This window comes from Larus michahellis, chromosome 5 (genome assembly GCF_964199755.1).
Source record: "Larus michahellis chromosome 5, bLarMic1.1, whole genome shotgun sequence".
Lineage (NCBI taxonomy): Eukaryota > Metazoa > Chordata > Aves > Charadriiformes > Laridae > Larus > Larus michahellis.
This window is the reverse complement of record NC_133900.1, coordinates 25,149,263-25,172,008: the sequence shown is the minus strand read 5'-3', so window position 1 is coordinate 25,172,008 and position 22,746 is coordinate 25,149,263.

Genomic DNA, 22,746 nt, shown 5'->3' with positions numbered 1-22,746 from the left:
GAAATAAAGGGTTGATTCTACATCACATAGACCAAATAATCATAGAATGGTTTGGGTTGCTAGGGACCTTAAAATCATCTAGTTCCAACTCCCAAATATGCAGTTTTATCCTGTGGACATTTTGCTGTTCATTATACTCATGCGGTCTGCAAAGCAAGTAAAGTAGTGTGATGACAAAGTTAATTAATAATTATTCAAACTTAAACTGACTGTGAAGATTAGGGTGGTGGTTAATGAAATGGCAGCCAAATTTCATCACTGTCAAATGCAAAATGATGTATACGGAAAACAGTTTCAGGAGTACAAGTGCATAGTAGGGTGCTTTTACTGAGCTGCTCAGAAAAGACATCACGGAGTTTCTTATCTGTATTCTAAAACCTCATTTCTCTTTTTATCACTGTTCAGAAATACAAATAGAATGTTGGGGATTTGGGGGAAAAATTAAGGGAAAAATAGAAAACATAATTTTGTCACTTTAACAGCATGGTATTTTCTTTGCCTTATCTAAGAAAGGCTTTTGTAGAACTAGGAAAGGTACAAGGAAGAACAAGGGAGGTCAAAGATATGGAGCAGACTTTGTATGAGAACTGATTAAATAGACTTGTTCTCATCCACTTGGAAAAACGAAAGCTGAAGAAGGATACTACAAGTTGTATATAAAAACGTGTGATGTTCAAAAGGCAAACAGGGATCCTTCTTTGCTCTTCTTCCATAAAAGGCATCAGATTTCCAGTACATACAGTGAATCCCTTTCTTATACAATGCAAAACTAAACCATGGAATTTTATGTTGCAGCAAGTTTTTTATCCGATTTATCGCAAATGTAATAAAAATGTGATTTTATATAATAGTGGAAAAAATAAACATGAATGGCATTAAAAATTAATTTGAAACCACCTAAGGTGCAGCCTCTGGAAGTGTATAGCGTGCAGCTAGTTGGCTATTGGGAGGATGTACACAGGTGAATTATCATTGTACACTTGCCACGTTCCTTATATGTGGTCCCTAGCAATGTAATGTCTGCTGACAGTGATAGCTCTGCTCTGTTCCAGCACAGTCCTCCTTTGGTTCTAAAAGTTTAATTAAATTATTAGTAATTATAACAATTTTGTGCTTTGATTCTTATGTCATCGCTGCTGGAAAAGTGTCAATTTTACAACTGGCATTGTTCTGACAGTAAAAGTAGTGCTGTAGCAGGCTGCTTTGTCTCAGGACTGCCATGCCTATCTCCTAATATAATTGAAAATCCTCCCTTCCTGGGTGGGTTCAAATGTCCTGGCAGGCCTTTTTGTTTCATGGGACTTATTTACAGCGTACAAGAAGAGTTGCAATGGGGATGTTAGTAAGCATGTGGACAAAATATATTTGGGGTTTCAAAAAGCCTTTGACCAGTTTCCGTGCCAAGGCTCATTAACAACATTGCCATGGGACCAGAGGAAAGATTCCTTTATAAAATAAAAGATGGTTAAAGGCTAGGAAGAAAAGATCATTGATGACATGGTGGTTTTAGGGTCATTGGCCATTGTGATTTTTGAAAATAATTTTGAGGGGCTGCTTGTCCTGGATTCAGATCAGTACTGCTGTTACTAATGCCTCTGGGATCTGTCAAGAAGATGAGGGTAAGCACAGCACAATGATTTTGCCTCATTTTTGAAACAGGCAATGTGGAGCTTTTCTAATTTTCCCTGCCCAGCCAGAGGGACAAGCAGGTGAGTGGAAGAGCTGCTAATCCAAACAATTTAAATAGGCTCTGCTCATTTACCAACAGACAACCGTGTTCCCCCATGTTTTTCAGAGGGAACAACAGTCCCAGCACATGTTGTGATACGTCCTTGTTCCTATGGTGTAGAAAAAAAAAGAGGGCTTTTGAGACCCAAGCCGCAGTCTGCAGTGTAACATAAAGTCTGGCCTTTTAATTCATCCTTTATTGCTTTTTAAACACTGAGTGGTGGTGAGGAACTCTCAGAATGGTAAAAATGTCATTCTTCCCTGAGATTTTCCAATTTTCCAAGAAACTCTTGTTTTGTCATCTTTCCCAGTGCACTTTTCTAGGAAACAACTGAAATACTCAGTTAGGTATCAGTTCAAACTCCATCTAACTTGTTTGTAAATACATAGAAAGTGTTAGAAAGCTTCTTGTTAGAGATATTACCTACAGCACAGTCCTTTGCTAAACTTGCCTCACACTTTTCATTTTGAGACCAAGCGTTCGCTTTTTTGAACCTGGAAAAAGTTTAACTCTGTGGGTTTCCCTTACTGGGTATCTGCCCAAGGCTTGGATACTTTGGTTACCGGGGATACGGTTGAGACAAAATTCATTATATTGCTCATGTTAAAAAGCACGCAAGCAAGTTTGCGGGCTTGTCACTGTTAACACGTAGTTTAGGAAAAACAGTTTGCAACATTATATTTTCATGGAATTATTCCCATGATGTTTCTTCATGTAGTTATCATGGTATAAAAGAATACACAATAAAAAATCATGTAATTAGAGAAGCATGAGGAACCTGAAGCAAAATTGCCTGGACTATAATTTCCAGTTGTCAAGTTACTTGGCCACAGTAACTTTAAAAAAATTTAGGACTTCCAAAAAAACATTTCTGTGCAAAGGTGAAAAAAGCAGTCTGTCCTGGGCTTTTGGTTCAAAATGTGGAGTAGAAAGCCTGCAAGTGAAATAATAAGACTCTGTAGGCAGCTAAATTGCTGTGATCAGACACCGGAGTCATCACATCATTAAACTCAGTTGAATTTTCAGCTTCTAAAATTGTTCTTTCTTTTTGTGTAAAGTCAATGTGAAAGGACTGGATCATAAAGCAGCATCTGTCTTTTTTTTTTTTTTTTTTCATGCAGCATAGCATGTTTTCATAGTTTAACAATCAGAGCACAGGTGTGTTGCCCTAGGGAAGCATCAAGAGCAAGAATAAATCACATCCCCAAATAAGATGTATTTAGTAAATCAATCTCCATGAAGTACACCCTTATCAATGTTACCATTGACATGTTAGAATATTTTTTTTTAGTCAGGGTAGTAAAGCGCCTGAAGAAAGTGCACGGCAGTCCAGGCCAGCACTTTTTTAATTGGAAGGTAGTAAATGTTTGTGATTGTCTGCACGTCAAGATTTCTGAGGGCAAAATACCGGGGTTATTCTAACAGCAAGTTGATACTATCCCAGGAAAATGAGATATTTCAAGAGGTTACCTAGTTACCTAGTTTGTACCTAACAGACCTCCTTATTCCTAAATTTCTCATGCTTTTTGTCATGCTCAACAAAAGCACCATTCAGCTGTATCTTGCCTGACAGTTAAGACACATGCAATGACCATTTCGTTCAAATGAATAGCAGTAACCTTTATTTTGAACAAATAGCTAGTCCACCAGGGAAAATACAGCATTGCCTTTGCATTTCCTCTGTGTTAGCTCCTCATTGGTTACAGCTGAGAAACAATCATGTATTCCTCCTCTCCATTTTGCCAACTCCAGTTCCAGTCTCTGTAAGGGATCACTGTGTGGCTCATTAAGTTTTGTCCATGTAAACTGATATTTTGAGAGTTGTTATTAAGATCTACAAGTGATGGGATCTGGCCAAATTTCTTGTACTGCTTTGCTCAAAGTGTGTTTCCTCATGATAGCGCTGCGTGAAATGACTCTATATTTATTGGGTGTTAAGTCCACATTTAGAAAGCAAACTTTTTTTTTTTTCCTGGATTCTCAAAATTATGCTGAATTGTTGCAGAAAACATTTAAAATTGTGAAGGACAAGATTTTCCAGGGAGTGTGATATTGCCATCCCCAAAATGCATGAGAGTTTTATTACATGTACACCATAGCATATAGAAATGGAACAGGGTTAAAATGGTTTTATTGTTTTCAGACGAACTATAGTTAAAATTAAGGCAACTTTATAGGCAGAAATATAGGGTGATAAGGAATATGGAACCTGGTAATTTAAGAGTCATAACGAATATGCACCTTTGAACATTTCCACTATGTGCTTAAGTTGAAACATACAAATGGGCTGTCTTAATGGGACAGCCTCTGAGTAAATATTTATAGGACAAAACCATAGGACTGCTTTGTTGAAAAACATGATTTTACACTTTACGGTAAAGACCACCAACACAAGGAGGCAGGGCAGAGGAAGGGTTTATTTGGGCACCCGTCAGAAATGCTCACCAGCCCAGCTAGTGGAGTGCTTGAGCGCTCACCCCCTCCTCAGCTTTTCACCCGCATGTCTGGTCAGGTGCTGGCAGTTCCTTTCTAGGCTATGCAGACACTTGTTACCAGAGCCAAAGCTCTGCCTGAGCAAATTTGCCCTGCTGTTTCCGTGTATAGCTAGCCTGGCAGGGTGTGGATACCGTTACGCAAGCCTCTGAGGTGGCTCGCGCCGCTGAACTGTGACTCACTGTGCTTCGTCCGTGTGTTTGTATGTGTCTGGAAGCACGGTGCTGCAGCCGCGGCTAAAGGAGTTACAAATTTAGGACTAAAAAGGCCATTAATTATAAGACCGCTTTTTTAAAAGCAGGAGCTAGAATCTTCTAAAAGATGACCATCATTTTTGGTTATTCAAAGCCTATATCATTTCAGGAAAAGAAAAAGATTTAAATGAATATATAACGATACTAATATATACAGGTATATGTAAAAAATACATATGATATTAATACATTTGAAAATTTTACCTAGTCTGATGAAAACTTTAATTGATGGTAATCTGGACCCTGCCTCCATGTGTTCAGTAAATACATTAACTAGTACTTTTCTAGCTTTTTAAGTTATTGTGTATGAAATACTAATTATTTCTGCCACGCATTAGTATTTCAGGGTTTTGTGCTACAAAAGATGCATGATTTGAATAATTATTTATGGCCTATTGTTCAGAGTACTGGAAATGCACAGAGACAGCCCGCTCTCAATTTGGCAGATGGAGTTCATGAAGCTAAATAACAGAAGATATTTGATTGAAATAAAGACCCATGTAGGATGAAGCTTTGCACAGATGGAATAGCCTGAATTTCCATGGTCCAAGACCATTGACCTTCTAATTATGTTTAATTTTGCTCTAAACTTAGTTAACATGTAAGTACTCAAAGTATGGCTGTTATAACTAGATCATGATGATCAGTGAGTGTTCCTGAAGTGACCAAATAAAAAAAGGAAGTTAATGTTGCACAGAACTGTGATCTGTTCCCTGTGCTTGAAGTCCTAATTTCTGGTAATGTGTTTTCCTTAGTATATTTGGTTACTTCCAGAAGTGCAGAGTTTTTTGAGTTTGTAGCCACCTGAGAGACCTCTAATAATACACTTAAGATATGTCATATTCTTCATCCTGCTTCAGTAAATGCATGAAAAGGATTTCGCGTGATGTCTTGTGCTTATGTTAGTACGCATAAACAGACCAATTTTCACTTGTGTTAATATCTCCCAAATCTGAATCAGGGTACTGTTCTCTTTCTGAGATCCCTGAGCAGTGCTTTCTGGGGAGTAAGGCAGCTTGAAATACATCTATCACTGTTGTCCTAAAAATTTGCAACACAATGCAAACTGACAGCCATAAGCATAGATCAACGCTCAGGCTGCCTAGCCTAATACCAGTTTGAGATACCTCTGTTCCCAGACTGTAGGTGCCATGCTTCTGATGAAGAAAAAAGGACTTCCGTGACAAGAAGTTCTTTAGTGATTTCTATGACTAGGAGAAGTTCTTTAGTAACTTCTTGTACTGTTCTCTCCCAGTAGGTTCCCTTAATTCTTCTCTTCACTTGTTCTCCTGAAGGGATTCAGGCTTAATAATCATTTTAACATCTTTCTCCCAGTCTTTCCCCCTGGGCTGCTTAGTATGCATAGGTAGAGGAAGGACCAGCTTCTCGGCGCTGCAGCTTTTTTGCACGTAGCTTAATAAGCTGAGGCAACGTCTCCCAGCACAAGCTGACTCTGGTTTTGTCGTGGCAGGAGGAAAGAAACTTAGTAACCGGCAGCAAGTTTGATGGTGTAGCTGGGGATGCAGAGGCTTGGAGTTACAGCAACAGATCGTTCAGCCATGGGTTGAGAGTTTCCACATAGGGTATGTGAGTTGGTGGCCACTGCATTTGCTGTTGCTATCTGTTGTGCTTCCTGTGTAGCTGATGCTGTATCTGTAAGCAAATATCTGTTGCTGTGTCAAAGGACCTGTAGTCAGGTATTATATATGATGGTAAGGCCTATAGGGATTTTGGCACCTGTGGAGCAACCTCATGGCTGTGACAGTTTCTCCCACAGAAGCACGTAAGCACATGCAAACCCTCTCTCAAAGAGTGTCCTAGGCTCTGGGGAAGGAAGTTTCTGGGCATTTTGAGCAACCAGGATGGTATCCGGGATACAGTTTATATTCTGAGACCTATTTCCCATTGGAAACTTCAGCATGGAAGACTTGTTAATTCTTCACCTCCTTTAAATCACAAAGTCCTTGTACAGCAAAGAACGGGTCAAATGTAAAGCAGTGCTTAATTGATTTTGTGGTTTGAGGGTCAAATGAATTATCTGGCTATGCTGTCCTTTCTTTGTCACATTCAGTGAGGTAGTCTATTTAAAAAAAAATCTAAATCTTTTGCTGTCTTTTTTTTTCCCCCTTTCCTTTGTCCCCTTTATTTATATTACTCCAAAAGTCAAATAAACAAGGTGTGTTTGGCCAAAGATGTGGAAGAAGGCAGTTGTCTGCAAAGTGAGATGCTGAAAGTTACAGTTTAGAGTATGCAAATCTAAGGAATAGCCTGCCTTGCTAATAAACTATTTCATTTTTGCATGTCTCATCAGTACTGTAAATACAGAGCACTTCTCTGCAGCTTAACCTGCCATCTGGGACTGAATTCCAGTAACAACCCACCATAAGGAGTAAGTAATGAATAAATGTGAGTCAGCTCTGTTGTTAAGAAATACAGCTTTGCAAGTTCCTGCTGTAAGTGGTACAGAATTTTTCCTCTTTTCTGAATTAAAGATCTGCCAAATTATCATGAAACAATTTGGATAGTCTGCAAACCGAGCTGTTTTCTGGATAGCATAGTGAAATTTCTAATAATTGAGAGCCCTTCTGTCTACAGAAACTTTTGCTTGTTTGTTTATTTTAATAACATGGGAGGCAGCATATAAGAGCACAAGCTGTGATTAGAGCTCTGCAGATACCAAAATGGCGTCTAGCTGTATGAAAACCAGCATACAAAAGTACTTCCATAATGATGACAACAAAAATATGTTGCTCTCACCAAGGCACTTCTCAACTGTAAAATGCTTCATGAGAGCTAACCACTTGGATGTGTTTCCAGATCAGCAGTCAGCATCTCAGACGCCATCTCAGATACATGCCTAGGTGAAAGCTGGAGCGAAGTGTGTAAGTCAGTAAGTTGCCACATTGCATTTTTTGTTTAAGTCTCTTGCAAATCAGTATATCGTAAACTACCAGATGCTGATAGAAATAGGGCTAGATCTAACAGCTTTTTCTGAGAAGTTGGCTGTGATACGAAGGGCTAGATGCAGCTGTGTATGGGGAAGGGAAAAGGGAACTAGCAGCTGTGCTGCCTTGTAGTGTGAGTGGGAGAACGTGCTGCAACAGGTTGTGTCAAGGGCTGGCTGAAATCTTTGAGCCTTTTTCCTAAACTTGCTCTCACTGAGACATATTAGCTGGTCTCGACCTTTGGTAGGGGAGGTGGAATTTTGCAAGTTTTTTAAACACTGTCCAGAGTATGAGAGGAAGTTTGTGACTTGTATAAAGCAGTGCCTCCCACATTGCCATAGATATTTGGCAAAACCTCAGTATGTTACATGCAACCAGGAGAGAAGAGGGCAAGAGCGAAGCATCCATTTGTATGAAGCAGTGCACCAGTGGAAATTCAAAGCGCAGAGCTCAAGGACTGACACACCGCAAGAAGGAAAAGTGCTGGCGCCATTCCTGTGGCCAGGTACTCAACAACCAATTTGCAAATACCACTCTTGGTCTGTGCCTCCTTTTACTTCCTGTTCAGAAAGAATTAACACTGTTTCCAGTTGGTATTATTTATGCTAGTTTACTAGTATTAGTCTTTATAGGAAGGAAAAAAAAAAGGCTATTAACAAAGCATACAGCGTATAGCATGTATATTACTTTTCTGCAAAGAAACATTCAGCTGTTCTTTCAAGAGAACGGTCAATGAAATTTGAAGCCAGCTAGCCACAGAGAAGTCTGTAACAGTACTCACTGTGCACCACCATAAGTCTATAGAAGCCTTACTGATTTTTCCACCCAATTCCATCCACTGTTTAAGGAGTTCCACAGTTTTGCTGCCCCTTTTCTAGTTTTCATCTAAATTCAGAGGGAAGATGTACCGAATCGGGGAGATGAGGTGTGTATTCTGTATAGTCTGGTAACTTGGTGTTTGGGTTGGCAAGTTGGAGCACAACATTGTCAGTCATTACTAAGAAACAAAATGATCATTTATTGATATGTATAAGTTTTACTGCACTGTAACATCACCTGAGGTGTATTGGGGAATTCTTAGAAGTATGGTTAATATATTGAAAAATATAGAAGAACATGAGCAATTATTTTTTTTATCCTTTTGGCCCATGTTTTAGTTTAAAAATTGGTTGTCCTCCATGGTAAAGTGACTGCTAATCTCAAGACACTTACAGTGGAGGGAAAGGGAGCAAAATATTGAGGAAACAGGAGTTTAGGATATTATAAAGGAGGATGATGGCAGGGGAGAGAAACATCTTTCAGCAGAATTCAGCCAACTAAAGGATGGTTAAATTTTCACAGTACGAGGAGCCAACATGGATAATTTGTCAGGATGAACATATTCCCAGTGATACCCTGGAGAAATAGAGGCGGAAATGATGAGTGACTGTATGGCAAAGCGTGTATTTACCTTCCCCTTCAGGTGTGTAAAGGACTGACGGCTCTCTGGCAGAAGAAAGACAGAAACACAAATGTAAGCAGAAATAAAATGGATGACAAGTGTGTGCCTTGACCGTCTCCAGCTGTGTGGTATTTCTTGGCTTGTGTGCTGCGTTCCTCAGGAGAGTCAAAGACAGCAAACAGGAGAAGGTAATGTGGAGAACCAAACATTTAATGGCAATCCAGAGCAAAAATATCAGATAGGAAAAACAACTTTGAAATAGGCAAAAATGGGGAAAGATGGCATTATTTAGTAGTTGCGAAGGAGCTCTGTACAAGTGGCACAGTGGATCCGCTCTGAAGCAGAAGTCAAAGTGCTCGTATGCGATCAGGCTGAATGTCTCAGCAAGGGTGCAACAGACTATAGGAACAGGGGTTAGGAGTGACTGCAACAAACAGCTTCGGCCACTTCAACCATGTATGCACAGTCATATGCACCTGTGGTGGTTACGAGTTGAATAAACAAATTTCCCTTAAGTCACGCAGGCACCTCTGGATAGTCTTACTGCTGGAAACTTAAGCTTAGTCTCTTATTTCAGGGCTGTTTCTTTTTGATTTACATGCTGTTCCTCCAGTAGAGGTGAAGCCTGGCAGTCATGTGTTCACAGCAATGAAAAAGCAGAGAATTTTTTCTCACTTTGCACATTCACAATTACTGTGGTTTAATCCCAGCTGGCAACTAGAACCATGCAGCCACTCACTCAGACCCCCATCCTTTTTCTCCCCAAGAAGCGTGGGGAGAAGAGGCAAAAAACATAGAGGCAAGGAAGAAAAAAACAACTCGTGGGGTTGAGATAAAGGCAGTTTAATAAAAACAATAACAGAAAAGGAAAAATAATAATAATAACAGTAATAATAATAATAATTACATGGGTCGCTCTCACCGCATGGTGAATTGGCACTGTCCTGAGCAGTAATCGCGGATTCCTCCCCCCGGCTACCTCCATTTATATTCTAAACATGACATCTATGGTATGGAATATTCATTGGCCATTCCGTCATTCTGTCTATGTCACTATGGGAAGCTGAAAAAAGTCCTTGAAGAGTGTAAACATCACTTAACAACAACTAAAACCAATATGTATTATCGATATTCCTTTCACAACAATCACTAGAAAGAAAATTAACTCTTTCCCAGCTGAAACCAGGACAACCATACAGTAAGTATAAAATAACCAGATATTTCCTTTCTGTAGACAGTGATGCAAGGAAATGTTGCAAGTGATGCAAGAACATTTTGCACGCCAGTTGGTGCTCTCAGGATGAACAATGGGTGTTACTTGCATTTTCATTATGAATTTGCTCTCAATCAGCCATGGAACTGCTCCAGGACCCACGCTCTGACACTTACCCTTGGCACAGGGAAGCAAGCAGGATATGCTCCCCTTACATGCACCCTGGGCTGGTCCCTAATGTTAATTGTAATTTTGGCACCACAGGGCATGTAATAACAGGAACTTCTCAAAGGCATCTGCAAAGTCTAAATCCCAAACGATAATAAAGACTAGTTGGTTTCAGTGTAATTCACATTTGACTCACTGAAATGTTAAGTCTCTGAAAGTCTTAGGAATGAAACCAGAAAAAGTACACCTCAGGGAAAAAATCTTGTACTTCCAGAGAGGCTGGAAGTCAGCTGCTTGGCTCAGGATTTCAATTCTGCTTTTGTAATGTAAGGAGAGATGTTTATAATGTAAATCACCCACAAAGGAAAGTGGATGATCCACTTTCCTCAAGCAACAAATCCTGTTGTAATCTTGCAAACACCATAAAACCCAGTTTACTCAAGCATTTGATGCATTCTTTTCCCCATGTGTTAAGCTGACAAGGCAGGATTTACAAAGTGTTCCTTGTGGGATGGTACAAAAAGAAAAGAAAATTTTTCAAACTGTGTAGCACTTTAATTAGACCTTTGTGTAGCACTTAGTAATGAGGTCATTGACTCTTTCTCATCTGTCTGGTACTAAGGACTTGCTTTCAATCCTTTTCCAGTCTTCCTTTAGCTGTGACTGGAGTCATTGGGCAAATGGTGTTCTTACATACTGGATTAGTGACTTCCCCATACCACGCAGTCTGTGGAAAAAAATTATTAGGAATTTGATGACTTCATTTATTTCTGAGGAGTCATTCCAAAGAGGGGTGTTTGTTTCCCTCCCTTGATCCTTCCCACCGTAGCCCTCGTATTCCTTTGGGCAGCACATCACTTCTCTGTGTTTGTCTTCTTGCTCTTAGGTGGGCCTGTTGCAATCTGCAAGTAAATGCTAGCAAGGGATGTTTTTTCCACTCCTTGAAAAGATTTGGGATTAAAAATTAAATCACATGCCAAATCAGGCTAAAAGGCTGAAATGCTCTCAACTTCTGTGACTTCAACAGTTGAAGGGGAAAAAACAAAACAGCTGAAAGAACAAAATTACCCTAGCAACTATGGTAACTTTTTATCATCCTACTATGCATTCATTTAAAATACTAAAAAAAATGCTTTCAACTGAAAAAAAAAACCAACTTGTTTTAGGAAATGTTAAAATGTGATATTTCTGAGGATATTTTTTCAAAATGAAACATTCATAGAAAATTTCATAGAAAAACATTCATGGAAAATTTCAAAGAATTGGCAACATACAATAGAAATATGGGGGTTTGGGGTTTTTTTTGGTAAAAATTCCCTATTAACTGTGTATGTAGGCACTTCAGAAAAATAACAATCTCTTATGGTGCTTGGGCGATGAAGCCTCTGCACTATAATTCAAATAAAATAACAATACATCAAGGTTCTTTCAAAAACAACAGCCCCTGTATCTCATACTCAAAACATTGTATCTCATAAATCTCTATCATCAAAACTAAACTTATGAGCAGTCAGAGTTCTAATTAAAGTAGGAGATTTTGCCTATTTTAAAATTATTTTACCAGATCTATAAAGCAAGAAAAAAATAATGGACAAGAGGCGCCATGCTGGATCTTCATCTCACCAACAAGAATGGGCTGATGGGGAATATGAAGCTCAAGGGCAGCCTTGGATGCAGTAACCATGAGATGGTGGACTTCAAGATCCTTAGGGCAGCGAGGAGGGTGCACAGTAAGGTCGCTACCCTGGACTTCAGGAGAGCAGACCTTGGCCTCTTGAGAGATCTGCTTGGCAGAATTCTGTGGGATAAAGCCCTGGAGGGAAGAGGGCCCCAAAAAAGCTGGGGATATTCAAGGATCACCTCTTCCAAGCTCAGGAGCAATCCATTCCAAAAAAGAGAAAGTTGGGCAAAACATCAGGAGGTCTGCATGGATTAACAAGGAGCTCCTGCAAAATCTCAAACAGAAGAAGGAAGCCTACAGAGGGCAGAAGCAAGGACAGGTTGCCTGGGAGAAATACAGAGAAACTGTCTAGGCAGCCAGGAACCAGATTAGGAAAGCCAAAGCTCTGATAGAATTAAATCTGGCCAGGGACATTAAGGGCCACAAGAAAAGCTTCTATAGGTATTTCAGTGATAAAAAGAAGATTAGGGAAGATGTGGTCCCTCTCTGGAAGGAAACGGGAGACCTAGTCACCTGGGATATGGACAAGGCTGAGGTACTCAATGACTTTTTTTGCCTCAGTCTTCACTGGCAAGTGCTCTAGCTAAACCGCCCAAGTTGCAGAAGACAAAGGCAAGGACTGGGAGAATGAAGAACTACCCACTGTAGGAGAAAACCAGGTTCAAGATCATCTGAAAAGGTGCCCCATCGCTGGAAGCGTTCAAGGCCAAGTTGGATGGAGTTTTGAGCAACCTCATCTAGTGGAAGTTGTCCCTGCCCATGGCAGGGGGGGTTGGAACTAGATGATCTTTAAGGTCCCCCCCAACTCAAACCTTTCTATGATTCTATGATAATAGTATGCTAACAAAAGAAGGTTTTGGTTTTAGCATGAGTAACAGAAGGAACATGTAGCATCTTCCTAGGCATGTGGATAGTAATAGACTAACAATAGAGGACATACCTAAAGGCAACAGAAAAATGATTAATTTTTATTGAAGAAAGCCCGACAGGTATCTAGGAATAAAATTTGTGATTTATCACAAGCTGTGAGTGGAAAACAATAAAAGCCTGGAACAAAGAGGAACACTATATGCAGTATAGTGAATATAAGACGTGCATCCTTTTTTTACTACATCTTAATCTTGGCCTGTAAAGGCTATCCCAGATAGAAAAATAAATAAGGTTGTATTGTCTTGAGATCCTGGCGTAAAATTGATAATTCCTTCTGTGAGATTAAAGTATTATTTTTTTTAAAAAAAGAACCGTTATTTTATTATTTTCAATAGTTTTGCTCTAAGGAGTTTTAGCAGCAAATATAATTAGAAAAAAAAAAGCATTGGTTTACAGGACTGTCCTGATGTGATGAGACTGTTTTAATTTTGTTGCTGTCCTGTATATGTTGTGAAAGGCAAAAACTCCCAAATATCTTGCACTCCAGTCATGTTCTGTCTAGAAAAAAGGATTATCAAGAGACTCATTTACGCATTGTTTGAAATCTTTCTCAGAAAGGTCAGCTCCCTGGACAACAGATATTAGCAATTTGTTCAGAAGCATAACTAGCTGTTTGTGTTATTTATTTTTTTTTTTCTACTTGTGCTAGTTCTTGGACTAAATTAGCCTGAAATAGAACGGTTTGAGTTGATGTCTCTATTCAAGACATTTTGTTTTAGAAAGGATTAGGGGACAACTGCACCTGCTTTGGTCAGCACAGCGATCCAGAAACTGTGTTTGTGTCTGAAAGGAAGTGCCTCCTGCTTTTGCATGCACTATGAATTTCTCTTTTGTCAGTTCAAGTTAAGGTTGGCATTTTTTTAAGATCTTGTAAGTTAGTCCCGTCTGGGAGCTGCCATCTTCTCAGTACAGTTGCATTTGCTATCACATCTGATACTCTCTGCAGGGGTCCTTGTCAGTATGTGCTAGCTGTCTGATGCCTTAATATTAATACACCAATCCAATTGAGAATGTAAAGTTTTATAGAACATTACAGAAATATGTGCATGGTCCTTACATCTGGGATGTTGTGAAAGCTGAAGAATAAGAGACAGGTGAGCGGAAAATAAAAAAAAGAGGCTTCATGAATGCAAGGCTATTAATTCCCTAACAGAGCTGCGTGGTTTGATTAGCATAGGCAGGACTATGCTCAAGCAGGAATGACAAGGAAATTCAGATGTCCCTTGCACAACCTTAAATTTGATACGTTTCTGACAGTGTTGCTACAGCTAAGTCTGATATTATGGGCTAGATGAAACATGTTTCTGGGTCAGCTCCTCCAGCCTTTGCTATGCAGTCAGGATAACCTGAAATCTGTGAACCTCTGTGAGGGAAGGATGTAATTCTAGGTCCGGGGGGCAGGAATGGACTGAAAATGTTTTTAATTCATTACCGTATGTCCCCCTTCCCTACCTTGCCCCACCTCTGTTCTTAAATGGCAATGGATGCCAGCCTTTTCCAGACTCGTAGCTCATGCTGAGGAGTGCAGTTTGTTCTATGTTGGAACTTCCTGGGGTGCTTATCCTGTCCAAGGGATCAAATAATCCCAGAAATCCTGGGGGCAAGACAAAGTCATGGAGCTGGACTAGCACATGATGAGCGATTTGTATCCTCCAGATAAGACAGTGCAGTGCGCGTGTCCTATGTGTGTTGTTCCTTGCAATTTGCTACCAGTTTTTATCATCCTATAAAGCAACTTTTTAAAATTATATGATGATGGAGAGCCTCAGCTGGATATGAAATAATGCAGCGTAGGTTGTCCCAACCTCACAATACTGTGAAAATTGGTTATAGTCACTGCAATACTGTGAAAATTGGTTATAGTCACTGCAAAACCCCTTGCCACAGGGTATACATGATAAGCGCTAAGAATGATTGCTTGTTCATAGCAGTCTTCCGAAAGGGAAAAGTGATTCTTACTAGCCTGATCTAAAGATCGTTACCAGTAGGTATGTGCTAGCAGATATCTTTAGAAAGGGCCGGTGCCTGATAAAGCAATGGAACAATTTAGTTCCTAGAACAAAAAATGAAGGGTACCTGTCACTTCAGGAAAGTAGCATATGATTTGCATTTTGAACTCTTGAATTACAAAAAGCCTGCTTTTTAGCCTTGGTATGTACGTGCAAAATTACATGTCTGTTAAAACATTCAAGAGCTGATGTGCTTCTGTCTATATACTGTACACAGTTCAAGACATCTTGTGGAAAGTGTTTTAAAGCATTTCAATAGAGCTTGGACTGAGGGCCCTTCTTCCTAGACTTTTGAAAGCTGTCTAGTCTTAGACATTGAGGTTTCTTTAGAGAATTGTCCACAGATGTAAGTACTGAACACTTCTAAAAATCCCTCTTGGTGTATAATTCTCTCATTTGAAATATATGTATAATTAGTGAATGTGGTACTTACATCCTTAACATTTAATATATTGAGCTGTTAATCTACTTGTATTGATTGCACCCTGCTTTAATCAGGATGCAAGAAACAGGCTATAAAAATGACTGAATTAATAATCCATTTTTAAATGGCTCATTCATAGAGACACTCTTCTCATGTGCTTTTTCTTGGTGAAAAATTTTACTGTTATGGAGGACGGCTATTTATAGCTATGTTGTTTAGGCAAAAAGTAGACCTGGTTGTATAATTTATTGCAAGGAGTATTAGCTGCAAATTTAGTTATATTTTTTGTTCACACATCATTCATGAAATGGCCTGATTCTTTTTGTGAATGAAAAATGTCAGCCTATGGGTTATTCTATCAAGCTATTTGCCTGATTCCTTCTGGGTACGAGAAATTTTACATCTGTAGGTAGTTTCATCCAACAGCTTGTTTTCCATGGGATTTAATTGCCTGCCAAAAGCAACCTCACTTCTTTTACTTCAGTGGACAACTGAACTTTGAAAATCACAAATATGTTTCTGCAATAATAGTAGTACTCACCTGCAGACAAAGGTATACAGGTCAATCTGAAGAATAACCCTTCCTCTGTCTTCAATGTAAACATAATACCTTCCCTGAAAAATGGCAAAAATAGCTGACAGTACATAGCAGAAAATCTGTAACTAAACCATAGTCTAGTTTTGATTTATGTGCTTAATTTTGAATTAATACGTTGTGTTCATTTTTCACCTATGTCTAGCAAGAAGTCCTTTGTCCTCCGCAAAGGACATTTAATGAGGAATTCTGAAATATGATTACAAACAACCTAATCATGTCACCTGTAGTCATCTAGGTGTGTTTATGAAAAACTCATGTGTATGGGACTAAAGGTTCAAAGCAATGGGAAAAAAACATGAAAGTGACAATTTTACCTGGGCACCGGAATCCCATTACTAGAAGCAACATAGGCTTTTAGCACTTAAGTCCTCAAAGATATTTAGGTGTTGAATTCAGTAGTAAGTACATAATGCCTTTAAAGAGCTGAGCCTCAGTAAATCTGTTGTAGTTTAGGCCTAACTGGCCAATGATGGATGACAGATGCTGCCCCCTGACTTCTCACCCCAAGGAGAGAAGGAGGAGAGATAAAGAGATTTACAAATTTAGAAGGAACTGAACTACTTTAATGGAATATTTAATAAAAAAATAAAAAGGAAATAATGAAATAGATACAATATATACAAAACCGTATTGAGCTCCCAGGGTGATGTCACCAGCAGGCACTGGGGAAGCAGCAGACTGGACTCGCTATGGATAGGAACTGGATTCCAGATCTGCAGTCAGGAATGCATGAATTGGAATCAAAAGCAGATGAATAGACAGTTCTCTTCGGACTTCGGCCATTGAAGAAAGGTTTACCCTTTGATCCCTCAGCTTTTACACTGAGCATGGGGCAGATGGCATGGAATACCCTGTTGGTCAGTTTTGGGTCACCTGTCCTGTCCGGTTCTCCCCACAGGTGGGACCCCTCTACGCTTTTCCATTTCTGACCCTCCAACGGGGCAAATAATGAAATTAGCTGACCTTGGTTGTTATAGGAATAAGCATAAGCAAGAGCCTCACTGCATAGCATTTCTTGGCACTAACTATAAACACAGGTCTTATCATGCTGAGAACGAATAGTTTTCTGCACAATATGCTGTTGATTTCAGAGTTAGAAGAGGCTTAGCTAAAAAGTAAAATTACTGAACAGAAAGTTGTTTCTGTTCTACCTCAAACAAAGGCATAACCAAAGTCTCTATAGAAGAAAAGATAATCAGATTCCTAAGTATTAGGCTTCAGCTGGAGGCTTATATCTTATTATGAATTAGCTGAGAGACAAAAATAAAGCAAAAGGGCATAGAGGAAGGACTGTTTCTCCTCTTTTAAAGCTTTCATGTAGGAAAAGTAGTTCAGAAAAAAATCTGGTTTGTAATGCTGTATTTTCTAAGGATTGAATGGTGCTGACACAAAATAGTTTTTTTGTTTTCTTAAAGTCCATGAAAAACTATTTGGTTTAATTCTTCTGTTTTGTTCCTGGTCTTCTCTTAGAATCTGGTTATTTGCAGCAATGTTAACAGCAGATTCAGTTCTCTTCAAACTCTGCTGAGATTATTAAAATGGAAAAGCAATCCATGAACACTTCTGAGGATAATCTTAACACTACATTGCGATTTACATGGTGCTCTATGTTCCCAAGCTCTTGTCAAGATCTCTTCAGATATTTTTCACTACACCAACTATAAAGCAAATATTTTCCTGCTAGTAATTAAGTCCATTGCCATGTCATAGCATGAGTCCCAGAAGTTGCATTTGCCTCTCTAAAATTACTCAAGTTAGAAAACTGATAATAAACACATAATGCATAGTGAATCTCACTACTGTGCAATTAACATTGCAGTTTAAACCTTAATTAGATTTTGCCTTTGAAGGCAGCAGATTTCAATGCAATTTAATGGTTTGTTTGTTCAGTGGCTCTCTGCTTCCGTTTAATTATGGCACTTTAAAAAATATTTTTTGTTATTAAAACAGTAAGAAGAGCCTGAAAAGGGTATTAGTGCTGCTCAGTATGGGAAAACGTAGGCGGTAAGATTCTTAAAAAGGAGGTCAACATGCTTGAGTGGAACTGCATGGACATACACAATCCTACAGTGTAGCAGTACTGTTAAAACTATGAGGCAGCATTTTGACTGCTGTGTGGATAGACTGGAAAGAATCAGCTTTTGTAGTCCCTGAAACTCTTGCCAGTGAAATTCACCCAGGCCCCATCCCTGGAAGTGTTCAAGGCCAGGTTGGATGGAGCTTTGAGCAACCTGATCTAGTGGAAGTTGTGTCCGTGACAGGGGGCTTGGACCTAGCTGATCTTTAAGGTTGCTTCCAACCTAAGCCATTCTATGATTCTATGAAATAAAGTCCAGTTCTGCTCTAAGCAGATTTTAGTCCAGATCCCAGTATAAGTATAAATGTCTTGCAGGTGTTAGATCAGAAAGGCGTTAACAGCATCATCTTTTGAGGCCTTACCTTTTGTAAGTGGTGGTAATCATCCTATTCCTGGCAAGAGGCTGACCAGCTGTCCTGCTAATTATGAACTCCTAGTAAGAGGTGGCATGCTGAAGTAATACTTCCTCACTCATTCTATCACTGGCTCAGACACACAAGCAATTTATCATGGCTTAGCAAATTGCTCTTCAAGCAATAGGAACTGTCTGTGTGAATGCTTTTAGCCCATGGCAAATACAAATTAATTTAACTTAATGTGGTCTGAAGTGAAAGAAGGAGAACCACAGCTGCATTAATTCACATTTCTCTAAAGCAAGGGGTCTGAACATGGTTGGTTACTATTGTTCATCTGGTGTCCTGTAACTTCAGAGATAGTAATTGGTCACATGTCTGTCTTCTGATTAACACTTTAAGCTGCATTTTTTAAAAGAAAGGAAGGTATTTCTCTTTGCTTCTCTTTGTACTCCTGTGTGCCAGACAGAGCATTGTTTTAGATGCTCACAGGATTTCCAATTTGAAGTAACCGTGTTCCTCCAGGTGATTATCATGGACAAGTGAGAGGACATTGCAGATAAGAATTTGATGTGTAAATTTCATTCACTGAGATTTTCCACGTTGAGGGATATGAAGCTGAAAAATCATCAAGCAGACCAATCATTATGTATCAACTTAGACATGGTAAGCTTATCTGTTTTTGTGAATCCCAAAAGGCCACACTTAGCAATTGCAATTCTGAGCAGAAATCTGATCATGAGTTTAGTCATCGAAGGCAGGCAAAACAGTCACAATAGGTACTGATGACCTTTGTGATTATTGCTTCTTTGCTTCTTCCTACTCCAAGAAATACCTTGGAGTAGGAAATAGGAAATAAGAAAGTATCTGCGAGGTGGATGCAGGCATTACACTGCCGTATTGATTATTTTGATCCTCAAAGGTGTCTCTCTTAAATTTGAGGAAAACCCTCTGCATGCACCATATAAAAAAGGTGACTTGTAGAAACCAAATGATTGGTAGATGCCAGCTTCAGAAGAGAAGCAGAGACATTTTGCAGATAGAAATAGAGAAATTCAGAAGGCAGTAGTGGGAATCCCAGTAGCCCAGCCAACCTGTAACTGTAACATCTCAAAGGAGGATCAGAAACGTGGTGTAAAAAACCACATAGCCTTACCCTTGATCTACTAATATGATCCTCAGACTTATGATAGGACAGAAGGAGGACCATGATCACTTCTTTATTAATAGAATCTAGATTGTGGATTGGAAGCATAGTCACCCAGATGGGTGAATGACATAAGGACTCTGCACCGCTGCTGCAATGTTAGCTTCCAGATGTTTTTAGTTATGATAGGATAAGTCATTTATAAATTTGGAAATTTCTACTATCTAGAAAGTGGCAATGGTTTTAAACCAAAAGATGGGAGGTTTAGATTGGATATAAGACATTTTTTACAATAAGGATGGTGAGACACGGGAGCAGGTTGCCCAGAGAAGTTGTTCAAGTCATGTTGGAGGGGGCTTTGAGCAACCTAATGTAGTAAAAGATGTCCCTGCCCATGGCAAGGGGGTTGGACTAGATGATCTTTGAAGGTCCCTTCCAACCCAAACAATTCTGTGTTTCTATGATTCTATGATTTTTATCAAGAGAACTTACTATGACTGCAGACATGCGTAAGAACTAATTTGCTACAGCTGAAACTATATATGGTTATCCAGTTACGACTTTGAAGTAAGTTGTGCTCTTCAGGATTGTCCTGGTGAGGTCCAAAGCCAACCTGTTGACAGAAGTAAACAGGTACAACATAGAGTTTTGGTATAAAATACTTTTCTTCTGGAATAGACTTGAATTACTCTGAAAATTTGGAATTAAATCACTGGCTTGTTCTGAGCGGAGAAACAAGCCTTACTCATTAATGGGATGATGCCAAGGATGTTCTCCATTATCATCCTTATTCCTTTTGTTGTTGTTTAATATTTCATGGTTTTATAGATGCAGAAAATACACAAAATCTTCATGATTTTGTAATCAGATTTCCAGCATCTGGTTCATGCATCTTCACCTAGAGATTCATCTCTCAGAAGCTGTGTTCCAAACCCCAGGCAAGCCTCAGATAAAGCCTTCATCCTGAAGAGCTTAGGATAGGTCAAGAACAGAAATACAGAAGGGGTGAGTGAAGAGGAGAGAATACATCAAGTCATGCATTTTTCTCTGCATGTATTTCCTCTTCTTTTTTTTTATTTTTTTTTTCTGAGTGTTTATTGAAACACTACCTCTGCAGTTGCTTTTCTCCACTGGTCCTTGGTCCTTGAAAGAAGCATCCAATAAGTGTGCTGAGGTGAGGTGGTTGGAGTGGTGTTTGTGTCTATTTGTATGTTTATAGCTGCGTTATCTTCTCTACATTGGTTTAAATGTTACTGCCTAGGAAAGGTATAATTTAGTGGGAGCAGTGCTTCTGGAAGCAATGCAGCCTGACTGAAAGAAAATGCCCTATTTCTTGCCTACTTATTTGGGAAAACAACAAGTAGAAGTGCAGTGTATGTTGACTTTTTTTGAGTTTGCTGCTGCCCCTGTTGGTTATTCTTTTGGCATTGGGGCAGAAATACAGGTTGCTCTTTGAACTGGACAAGAATCACAGAATCACAGAATCTTAGTGGTTGGAAGGGACCTTTGAGATCATCGAGTCCAACCACATAAAAAAACAAAAAAACAAAAAAACACACAAAAAAAAAGCACCCACCAACTAAACTCCACACCCACAACCCCCCACACAACACCCCTCCATAAACCAATAATCTGGGGCACTAGAGCATGCCCTGAAGAGCCATGTCTACACGTTTCTTAAATACCTCCAGGGATGGTGACTCCACCATCTCCCTGGGCAGGTTGTTCCAGTGCCTGACCACTCTTTCAGTAAAGTAATTCTTCCTAATATCTAATCTAAATCTCCCTTGCCGCAGCTTCATACCATTTCCTCTGGTCCTGTCGTTATTCCCTTGGGAGAAGAGGCCAGCCCCTGCCTCTCTATAGTTTCCTTTCAGGTAGTTGTAGAGGGCAATGAGGTCTCCCCTCAGCCTCCTCTTCTCCAAACTAAACATGCCCAGTTCCCTCAGCCTCACCTCATAGGACTTGTTCTCCAGACCCCTCACCAGCTTGGTGGCTCTCCTCTGGACACGCTCCAACACTTCAATGTCTTTCCTGTAGTGAGGGGCCAAAATGTGTGTAATCCTAGTATGACTGACTGTAAAGATTCTGCAAAACCTCTACACTCAGATCAATCTAAGACTTATTGCCAAAATGAAGAAATGTTTAAATGGAGTGGGGGGAAGTACTGCACTTTCAGGTGTAGCTCAGGAATGGTCATAGAAGCATAGCAGCTTTAAGTTGTTCTCTTTAATTCCCTGTCTTGTCAGTAATGTTTCTATTGCAGAGGTATCAGTGGGAAATTCTGTGATTTTTGGCTTACAATCATGATGGCTCGAGTTGTCAAGTTCCAGTCTCGAAACCTGGCGAGAAGGCACATGTAGGGAGAGATACCTGATACTACTTGTACATAGAAACAGCATTAGAGACAGACCTTAAAGAAATGAGTTGACCTGTCCATATGGCTTTCATCTAGACTAAAACCATTTAATTTTCTTAAGTAATCCTTAAAAAATGAGTTCTGATTTTATAATTTAATTTTCCAAAAAGATGACATTAAAAGAAAAAAGAAGAGAGAGAGAAGACAGAGGAAGGTATTAAAATATGAGACCATAGCATACCTCAGGAGAAAAAATCCAGTGGGGAAATGAAATGTGAAGAGATGAATAAAAATACTGGCACAAGCAGCTGGAACCTATAGTAAGTTGTTCTTTTGGAAATGTATATGCACTGGAAGACCAACAAAGTTCAGATTCCAAGGCTTTCAGGAAATCAAAGATAAGGAAACTAGGCTTTCTGATTTTAAATTATAGAAGCAATCTGATTGGGGAGATCATTTACTGAATATAGCCTAGAACATCTCAGACTCTGTGGGACTCATTCCAGTGTTCTGAATAGGCTTAGAATGTCACCTTTAATGCAGTAGTGGTGTGTCATGCTTCAGAACAAGATATGTTGAACGTAGCTATCATGTTTTGCAGGTTGCCTCTGGCAGAAAAATTACGTGTGCTGGATAGTGTTGGAATCGCATGATATGTGAATTAGAAGCAGAATACAGATGAAACAGTAATTTGGGGAAAATGGAAAAGAAGGTGTGGGGTGAGGGAGATGGAAAAGAACAAAAAGTAATAAACTAGAGGAAATCCTTACCATGGAAGAAGTGGATCCGATCAGCTGGGAAAGGGGGGCTGCTCTGTTGTTTTATCAATCAGCACAATTTTGGTCTAAAGCCAATGCATGAACAAATGAAGAGCAGCAACGTACCAGAGACTCTGCTGCCATTTTGCTGTGCTACTTAGAAATAA